The sequence below is a fragment of the Biomphalaria glabrata genome, chromosome 12, assembly GCF_947242115.1.
Source record: "Biomphalaria glabrata chromosome 12, xgBioGlab47.1, whole genome shotgun sequence".
Classification (NCBI taxonomy): domain Eukaryota; kingdom Metazoa; phylum Mollusca; class Gastropoda; family Planorbidae; genus Biomphalaria; species Biomphalaria glabrata.
Genome location: NC_074722.1, coordinates 19,605,841 through 19,613,761, shown reverse-complemented (window position 1 = coordinate 19,613,761; position 7,921 = coordinate 19,605,841). Strand labels below are relative to the sequence as shown.

At 35.2% G+C, this 7,921-nt stretch overlaps 1 long non-coding RNA gene across 1 annotated transcript; it reads right to left on the bottom strand.

Moving 5' to 3' along the window:
- Window positions 1-492: 492 nt before the first annotated feature.
- On the bottom strand, window positions 493-7,254 carry LOC129921919 (uncharacterized). The gene is made up of 3 exons (XR_008773868.1): window positions 7,041-7,254; window positions 2,821-2,985; window positions 493-1,766 (listed from the first exon to the last, which is right to left on the bottom strand). It is a non-coding gene; the product is annotated as an uncharacterized LOC129921919 (long non-coding RNA).
- Between the last annotated feature and the right edge of the window lie 667 nt (window positions 7,255-7,921).

Sequence of the window (7,921 nt, the reverse complement as noted above, 5' to 3'; positions counted from 1 at the left end):
AGAAAACATGGCAAGGGGTCTATGAGGCTAATAAGTTTGGGAACCACTGGTCTAGAACTATTACAAATTTAGTTACATGATTGATCCAAAGTAATTGATACTAGTACGCTTTTTGTTTTTGTTTTTCTTGTACTTACTATACACAGTGGGAAAGAGATTAATAATTGCAAATAATATTGGCTACAATTCTTGCAGGACTTGCTAGTTAAGTTTATAAAGAGTTAATAATAATTTCATTTGAAGGATTATTTTAGTTGAAGATTGTCTTTCAGCAATGTTCCGTTTCGGAGCGCAGCGTTATTCTGTAAAACTGTTTTGTGTGTATGTAAATAATGAGCTTTTTATTTTATTGTAAATGTGTACAGTGACTTTACATTTGTGAAATAAAATACAGACATTTGGTGACATTATTCTGTTTATTCAGTTTCATATTTATACAACCTCAAACTGAGACCTTGTTCAGTGTCATTCATAACTCATGTAATTTCAACATTAATAATTATAATTTTTTGAATATTTTACTATTTGTTTAGTATTCAATTTTTTTATATTTTCTTATCTTTTTGTTAATTATAATGCAAAGAAAATACTTAATATTGTAGCTTAAAACATAATAGCTTTTAAAAATTAGTCTATATCAGAAAAAAATTGAACACTCAATGAAAAAGCAAAACATTTTGAGTCTATACAAATGCAGTCTAATATTTTAGAGATTATTTTTGATTAAAATGACAGTGCACTTTTCACCATTGCAAGGCTTTATTAATCATTATTACTAGAGAATATCTTTTATTTTGCATCTATGGGAAATTGTGTGATGTACATAACAGCAATTATCTCTTTACAAATTATACATTGGATAGAATATTGTTATTTAGCTCCATGTTTATGAATAGAGCAATACAATAAAGGCTTATTTTATTATCATTATTTTTTTTGGCTAATTAAATCTAAGACGACTGTATACACAAAATTACACTATTCAACATTTCATAAACGACAAATCATAAACAAATAGTTTAGGTCTCATCCACAAATAACATAGATTATCTAGGGGACACAACTTGAACTGACATTCGTTCAGATGAGAAACATGCAACCAGGCCTTTAACAAGATAACGTATTTATATATGTAGGCCTCTAATATTAAAGGTTGAAATAGCAAGCGGATGGAACACGCTTTGACGCGGATATCATGCTCATTAGTTCATAAAAAAAAAAAAAATAATATTGAAAGTGGGGGGGATGGAAATGGTGAGAATATAAAAAGACAAGCAAATTAAAAAAATATTTTTTTAATAAAGTAAATAAAAAGACTAATTGAGTATTTTGTTTCTTGATTCATGTTTTACTAATAATAATTGTTATAGTGTTAACAATTATTTAAGGGGACTTAAACCAAAAAATTTAGTCATATCTGAAGTATTAGTTTCCCTTGTTGCTATTAAACAAAATAACAAATCAGTAGTCTAATCGTCTAATTAGTTACTTTTTAAAAATGTAATTAATTGTCAATGAATAATTGTGCAAAGTTTAAGCTTGATCAGAGAATGGGTGTGGGAGAAATAACGTGTACACACTTTTTACCAGACATTCAGACAGAGTGAGTTGATATAAGCTTTGTCAAAAGTTGTTAAAAGACTTGTTCTTGCCTCATCTCTGCCAGCAGGTGCCATGCAATGGGCTCTCTGGACGGTCCAGTAGAAGCTGTAAGTTTGGTGCTGCATTGTTTTCGAGTTGAAGTTGGTCTCCCAGTTCCAGTACACCTACAAGTAGCAAGGAAATACTTAAAACATACACTGGAAATAGAATGAAGCCTATGTACTACATACATATATACATACTACCTACATACAATTTAAATATGATGAAGACATCCCTGGCTAATACCATGTTTATAAAGGATAATTTCGCCCTAAATAAGAGACGAGTTTTAGAAAAACTGGTCCCTCTAATACGCGAACAACCACCACTAGACTTACGTCATTTTGGTGGAAGCATAGAGGTCTTCTGGTAGTGCTCCATGACTCAACAGATTAAGGGATAGGGTAAAGGTGATTTTCGATTATGAAAAAAAAATAATGTTTAATATAATGTAATAACCCTAACCCGAATATATATAAGAAAATTAGTTGTATTCCCCCATAATTTTAAATATTTTTTAACGCTCTTTAATAATTTAAATTATAATAGTATATAGTATAATTACTAAAATATAGCTATAGGTCAATAGCCGCACTGCCTTGTGTGTGTGTCCCTGTAAGGTCTAAGGCTAAGGGAGTAAACCCTAACAGAAAATCCGGTCCTGGAGCCCCGTAGGCGGGGGGACAGTAGTAAGACTACTGCTCTCTGGCAAACTCCTGCAGCCACCTGTCCCCAAATTGTGATGGCTCGCCATCCCTTTGGACCCGGTCAGTATGGAAGAGAGGCGTGTGCTGACGTGTGGGCAGCCCAGCACTCGCAAATTTACCGCCCAGGCTTTCCCCCAGAGAGACAGAGAATTACTAAAAGTATATTGAGTATAATATTGATTAGTGCATAAAAGTTTAGTTCGTTTGGGTAGATTAGTTTCAATTATTCAAACTTTTAATTCATGCCTCAAAGTCTGTCAAAGAAGAAGGAACGTGTCATTAACTTGGTAGCAAGTAGCAAATGCAGGCTTTGGAACCAATTTTTTTTTCAAAAACATCATCTATAATTTTTATATCGCATAAAATTATAATTAAAGACACGCTTTTGAAGAATTCCAGGTGAATATAGAACTAAATGCTTATATTGTGAAATGTTAGGATAATATAAGTGCTAGATAAAAGAACTTACCATTCATGTGACAGTATCGTTTTTTTTTTTTTTTTGTGTGCGGCTTTTTTCAACATTATCTGCACGGGCGATTCCAAGACCTTCGGATGGACAAGTCACTAGAGCTGTGTTGTCACGATGTAGACCCAGCAGCTGTATACTCTGGTTGTAACTGATGATTGATATCTGCTTGCAAGAAAAGAGTAAAGCTAAATACTTGTAGAACAGTACAGTGAGGTAAAAAAAAAAAAGAAGTCTTGATTTGTTGGTAAATACATCAAAATAATACGTATAAGCTGAAACCAAATTAAATATCATAATGCAAAGGTTCCCGGTTAACGAGGGTGTCATGTGGCCAGCACAACGACCAACCGCCATTACTTTCCCCAACTAATGTCAAGTACCCATTAGTGCTGGGAAGACTCAGAGGCGTCCTAGGATCCCGAAATTAAAAATCCCAGTCTTTCGGTTCGGAAGCCAAGCGCTTTACCACTCAACCACTGCGCATCATGTCCTTTGATCAAAAGTGTTGTTTTAATATGCAAAGTAGACCTAACCATTTCTACCATTGATCTTCTGCTATAGCTGTTCGTCAAACACGGTGTAAAAAGTAAAAACTGCATTTCTTAGCAATAGCAATCTATTAGCATGCGCCATTTTCAATTTATACTTTACAAGTAGACCTAACCATTTCTACCATTGATCTTCTGCTATAGCTGTTCGTCAAACACGGTGTAAAAAGTAAAAACTGCATTTCTTAGCAATAGCAATCTATTAGCATGCGCCATTTTCAATTTATACTTTACAATAAAGCTAGCTAAACTAGTTTAAAAATAAAACTAAATGGATAGAAACAGAGACGGAAAGAAGAAGAGATGGATGGGTAGATGAATGAATTGAAGGTTATAGCACAAGTATATGCTAATATAAATGTTTCTATTTGTAACAGTTACTTTTAAATTACTTTTATCTTCTTATCTTATCTTATATAATACAGACGTTACTTCAAAAAAGAAGATGATTACGACTACGCGTCATGCATTTAGTCATGCATATGTGGGACTTAGTGGTTTTGGTTTTCTTAAAGTCTCGTTCTATTTGTCTGCAAGCATTAGTCTTTGTTCTTTGACTGAAAGGATTGACAAACTGAGCCTTTATTATCAAGTCTGAGACTGGTGGTCTAAGCGACAATAGATATAGTTTTGTTTAGAAGAAGTATATAACAATAAAGATTTTATTATAGTTTTATGCTTGGTACTTAGAATTTCAGATGAATTCATAGAATAACACTCGATTTTCAACGCAAGAGACACTACCTTGTGAAGTTATTTATTTCTTCAAGTCTTAGTATAAACTTCATGACATATTCTTTTTGAAACATTATTTTGGGCTCTAATAAGAAAACAATAGCACAGTGTATATCAAGTGTTTGGCATTATTATAACGCATCAATATGTAAACTACGTATGAACAGGTGGGGAAAGATTAGTGCAACATTTTTTATACGAACAGTAAACTTTTTATTAAAGCTATAGGAATTATTGTTGAAACGGGTTTAAATATTTTGAATATAAAGGATTTGTTGGTTGATGGGAATGGTATAAAATAAAAAATCCGAAAGTTTTGAAAGTATTTAGTATTCTAGTTCAGGAGAGCAAAAAAGAGCTTGACATTCCAAGGTGGGGAAAGCCGCTTGTTTTTTATGTAGTCTGTCCATTCTTCTGTCTATTCCCTTTAGATACCAAATACTACAAGCGCCAAATCTAATTTTGTCATCACCTATACATGTTTAAAATTGGTGTCATCTTATCTTATATTATACAGACGCTACTTCAAAAAAGAAGATGATTACGTCCTACGCGTCATTCCTCTAGTCATGCATGTTAACCAACGACTTAAATTCTGCCAAGTCCCTTGTTTTCTGGCTGGCTCAGGCAACCCTTCCATGCTCTAATAGCACTAAGGAAGAAGGAGCATTTGTACAAATTTGTCCTAGCGTGTGGAACGAGGAATGTGCCTTTATCATTGCTGCATGCGGTCTTCTGACAAGTCAATCGTTTTGTTCTTAAAACTAATACGCAAAAAAATTTTCATACAAAACAAGGTTACAAAGACAGTTTGTGTAGAAACACAAACTCAAAATCGGCCCCCAAAGTGGTCCACCCAGGCAGGCTTCAATATTTTCAGAAAGAACATCCAAATGAAATTATATCAAAGACAAATGAGAGATAAGAATGGAGAAAGAAGATTGACAGATTTTGTGTAGTGCCCCAACGGTCCAGCAGATCAAAGGATAGGTGCAAGTTAATGCAAAGTTAGAAGTGAACCTGGCCTAACTAGTTCCCCTTTCAGACCTTGTGGTCTTATAGGGCAGATGATGTAAAGTTCATCTGTTTTTGTGGCCTACGGTTAATGAGGGTGTCATGTAGCCAGCACAACGACCAACCGCCTTTATTTTTCCCCAACTAATGTCAGCATGGGCGTAGCCAGGGGGGGGGTTCTTGGGGTTCAAACCCAGGGGGGGGGACGGAATTAAGTGACTGATTTTTGCTTTCATTTTGTTTATTTTAGGTGAGATTTTAATACTAAATCATCACTTACCACAGCACAGCCGAGGCAGTTTTGAGTTAAAAACCCTCTACCAGGGGGCTTTGAGTTTTCAATAAAAAAAAAAAGTAAATTACACACTATAAATTCTATGAGCGTAGCCAAAGGGGTTTTGAGTTTAAATCCCCCTCCTCCAGATGATTTTTCTTTAAAGTTTAAAACCTCTCCAGATGGTTTTGAGTTTAAAATTCCCCTACAGAGCGTTTAGAGTTGAAAACCTCTCTCTTCGATATTATTTTAAAGCAAACTACAGTCACCAAATTCTATGATCGTAGCTAAATGGGGTTTTGAATTAAAAACAAAACAAAAAAAAACCCCAGAGATTTTTTAGTTTAAAACCCCTCAACAGATGATTTGACGAAAAAACTTTCCTTTTCCATATAAAATCTAAAGCGAAATACAGGCATGTAATTCCAAGAGCTTAGTCAAGAAAGGTTACAAATTTCTACCAGTGGCTTGGGCTCCATTAATTAAATGTGAATAGTCTTCTGCCGAAATTGAAAATCATTAAATGTGTCTCAACAAAGATGGCTAAGACAGATTTTAGGAGTCAGTCATAGAGATCGGGTCTAATCAAAGAAATCATATGCCGAACTGGGAGTCGAATCCTTAGTAAGGTTGTGACAGAGCGTCGCATGAGGTTTTGCGGGACATGTTTTCCGACAAAATGAATTACGCAAAATAAGAGTTGCGGAAACAGCTTGCCGGAAAATGCGCCGAACGGCACGAGAGGGTCTAAGTCAGTAAGAATAGCACATTAGGTAAGTCAGTAAGAATAGCACATTAGGTTTTTGAAATAAAACTTTTTAATAGCAAGATAATGCACTGCGAACTCCCCCAGACCCCCTTGCTAGCAAGGGTGGGGAGTCTACAATAAACAATAAGCGTCTTCCGAAAGGGTCAGAATGTAATAAAGATTAATTATGTACACACACACACACATATATATATTAATTTTTTCGCGGGGGGGGGGGGTCCCCCCCCCCCAAAACCCTCCCCGAAAAAAAATCTTGGCTACGCCCATGAATGTCAGCTACCGCGCCTCTCCTGGCCTAACTGAAGTCTTATAATTAATGTAATTGTTTTGAAAAGGCTCAATCTCTTATTCGAATGCTCAAAAAAAATAAAAAATTTTCGCAAAAGAAAAAAAATCCACGAAAATGAAATTTATAAGATTACAATTCGTTTTAATCTAGGTCTAACTTATAATGCATTTTCTCTTTAAAAAACTACTTGCATAACTGATTTTAAAAATTAGATTTTTCGCTTTCAGAAAAAAAAAACTTTGAATGGTTTAAAATATTGTGATGTCGGATTTTCAATATCTTTCAAGTTTACGAGATCTAAACGGGACGGACGGACAGACATTTTGCACAAAACGAATAGCATAGCGTCTTTTCCCCTTTTGAGGTCCGCTAAAAAAGCACTCTGTGTGTACATATATATATATATATATATATATATATATATATATATATATATATATATATATATATATATATATATATATATATATATATATAGGCCCTATATAGTGCTTTTTGTGACGAAGAGAGAGAGTGATACTAAAATCTTATTGTTTGAATGATCATAAGGCTTATGCGTTTCCAATGTACATATTCACTAGAACACACCTAACACGTCAACCCTAACAAAACTTAAGAAGAAGGAAAAATGATATAATCCATATCCTTGAAAAAAAACAACAACTCTACAATGAGACACACTGTAAACTGGGTCAAGGATACGCACTTTATGATTTCTAAAGTTATCAAGAGCCTGGCTCCTTTGATCAGAAAAGACATCTCATAAGCAGGGGCGTACTGGTTGTGACAAGTCAAAAACTCGCTGTCAGAGTCACTCAAATTTATCACAGCATTAATTATTATTTTTCATTATTTATTTATGTTAATTTAATTATTTCCCCATACCCCTAAATTCTTCACCCGCACCACCTTTTCCCCTCCAGGCTAGACTTAGTTGACCACATTGGAGATAGCTAGGCGCGTCCTTTCATTTATCTGCCCTTGATCGGGAAAAGGTAAACACATAATCTCTTTTGTCTTACCCGCCGGATGTCTGAAGGACGGTCGCGGTTGACACCACCTTGGTTGGAATGCAAACCAATCTTTCTCCCCCCCCCTTCTCCCACGTCTCTCTTTGATCTAGGAGATCAATAGAGTCAACACGCCTCGTGACGGTCCAAGGTGCGACTCTTGTCGGACTTCACCGACGTGTAAGATAATTCTGAGCCTAGGACATTTCCTGTTTCCGTCCGCATTTTCCAGGCCTATATAAAGTAGATCCAAATCAAATCAGACCCTCTTATTTCTCTATCGTTGAGCAATCGAGTCTGGACTATATCATTTACTCTCCCTCCTAGAGGAATACCTGGTGCCTCCCTCAGGTGTCTGCCTATTTATGTGCTATTCAGCACTGCACTTTCCTACTGAGATCTGCCTATTTGCTGTTTAGCGTCTACTCGATACTACTCAACTATTTGCTATCGAGAATC